The following is a 2,697-nucleotide window of genomic DNA, read 5'->3' on the forward strand; positions in this document are numbered from 1 at the left end:
TGTTATGAAACGAGAAGAAATGAAATAAGAATAAAAGAAACTAAATGAGAATAAATGAAAAAAATAAATAAATAGATAAATAAATAATAAATAAATAAATGAATTATTAATAAATAAAACACGTACATAAATAGATATTTAAATAAATAATATATCAATAATAAATAAAAAATTAAAACTAAATAACAAATAAATAATACATTAAACATTTATAAATTTATCATGAATAAATACATAATAAACAGTTTTCAGATAATGATTAATAATTAATGCATACTAAATAATAAATAAATAAATAAATAAATCAACGTTGTGTTGTTATTTCTTGTTGTTTAACGTTTCTAAGTATAATAAAATAATAAATTCTGCTGTCGTTGTTTGAAAATAAGTTGTTTATTGTTATTATTAATATGTGACCTACGCATCAAAAGTACAGTATAGTTCCACTGGGGATTGAACCCAGGACTTCTGCGTGTAAAGCAGACGTGATAACCACTTCACCATGGAACTCCTTGCTTTAATGCTCTCATGGGATGGTAAATATATATTGGTAAATCCTAATAAGACCAGATTCAGAATACCTTAAAATAACGCCCTCGGGTTATCTCGCAAACTCTCGAACTTCCAAAACGATGCATTCACTTGTAAGAGAACAATCCAAATGTCAGAACTTAGCCTGGAGGATTTACATTGTTTAAAACGTCAAAGAATTAAAAGAAAACTTCAATCTGTTTAGCGTCAGCAGACAAATGGCTATGATAGTGTCGCGTACGTACACCCTAATTTGCAGGAAAAGTATGCATCATAGTTGTAAAAAAGAATGATTTTATTTTAAATTAAAATAATAAAATAAATTGAATAAATTGACTTTAAATTAAACGAACAAAGCTATAGAATATTGTAGTTTCTTTAAATTAACTTCCAATACAATAGAATAATATTATACCGAAACTATCCAATAATGTTAAGTTAATTAAAATACCAAAAAACAATCGAATACTGTTTTAAAATTTAAATGTCAAAACTAAAGGAAATTTTTTTTTTAAAATTAAAATTGTTTAGATAATTGTCAGACTTAGATCCAGGATACTGAAAATCGGTTTATGTAGACATTTTCAGGGTTTTGAAACTAACATTATTACATTGGAGACTAGTAGATATCACTAAAGACGAAAGTTGGTCTTAGTCCAGTGGGACTAAGGGGAAATTGGATATTAATTTAAGTTCAACAGAAAGGGTGGGAGGTGAGGTCTGCTGTCTTCTGAATTTGCAAGAAGTGTTTTTTTTTCCCACTGCATTTAGTTAAAGTTTATTTAAATTCCATACCTGAAACATTGCTTTGATAGCAAAACTGTCTATACCTCTAAACATGCATTAATAGCTAAATTGTATATGCCACTAAACACGCTTGATAGATAAACTGTATATATCTCTAAAAGATGATTTGATGCATATTACTAAAGCTTCAAAGAGCTTGTTTAATTGGCTTGGTGCAAAAGAAGATAAAATACATTCTTAAAAATTTTTTTCAGTATAAAATCAATTTCAATGAGATATTTTTATTTTGCTTGTCTATGCATGTTATTTTTTATAAATCTACTGGGGGAAATAGCATTGACGCCCGCAAAAAGGGGAAATTGTCCCCACTCCCTGGATTTCATCGCGAAAGAAGATTTGGCCTACATCCGTAAAACTTAATTGCTGATCACTATAAGTTTGCCTCCTCACCCAAAAAATAATTCTGCGATCGCCCTTGCATGAATATTATTGTTATTATTTATTATTATTATTATCATTATTATTATTATTATTTTGAATGCTCATATTTTTTATCAACATTAAAGTACATGTACACGATTTCATGATATTATTCAGACTTTCCAACTCCGATCTCCACTTCCAAGTAAATATATAGAACATTCATCAAGCAGTGATAGTCCCGTTTTGAGTTTTAGCGTCCGATATCAGGAGCGGCAACTTGTCCGTAAAGGGTATTGTGAAAGGGGTCCATTGTAAATTCAGATTTGTTAAATTTCTCATTAAAGAGTAGCAGAATCCAAAGCTACTACAACTTTCTAACATCAAATGTAAATACGTCACTGCATTACAGTTGAAAATTTTATCAAGGCAATCACACGCACTTTCTTCTGACTGGTTTCGTCTCAGGTACCGTTATACACATCCTCTGTATGATGAACTTAAAATAGTGTCTCCGTCTGGAGGCGATGTTTGTCGGAAAGCGGACAAGGAAATAGCCAAGATGGATTTGAAGAAAAGAAACAATTTTAAAACATTTTTTACATTATATTTTAAGTTATCAAACTCACAATAAACACAACATCGATCAGTTAGGAATTTTGTTCATAAAATTGTTCAATTTTGGTGTTATTTGCCTCATTTTCTAACAGTCATACAATTTCACAGCCTGGAGCTCAAAATACAAATTCTTCTTAGCCTAGTACCTTAGCGTCCTATGATGCTCCGATAAGGCAATTTCAGTACAACTCTACGGGAAAATGATATTTATTTTCAATGGAATTTTCACGTAATATTTTGTATGACGTATATTTTTTTGTCTGTATTGGACATGTAAGGCACGAGTTTATCTTGAGTTTCCCAACACTATTGAATTCCATGCATGAAATATTAATAGAAATACAACAAGCCGTTATATGCAGCGGCTTTTCTTTTTTAATT

General features: G+C 29.7%; 1 non-coding gene across 1 annotated transcript; it reads right to left on the reverse strand.

Moving 5' to 3' along the window:
* Positions 1 to 438: 438 nt before the first annotated feature.
* Positions 439 to 510, reverse strand: Trnav-uac (transfer RNA valine (anticodon UAC)). The gene has a single exon. It is a non-coding gene; the product is annotated as a tRNA-Val (tRNA).
* Between the last annotated feature and the right edge of the window lie 2,187 nt (positions 511 to 2,697).

This window comes from Sinohyriopsis cumingii, chromosome 12 (genome assembly GCF_028554795.1).
Source record: "Sinohyriopsis cumingii isolate HCF-2022 chromosome 12, ASM2855479v2, whole genome shotgun sequence".
Classification (NCBI taxonomy): domain Eukaryota; kingdom Metazoa; phylum Mollusca; class Bivalvia; order Unionida; family Unionidae; genus Sinohyriopsis; species Sinohyriopsis cumingii.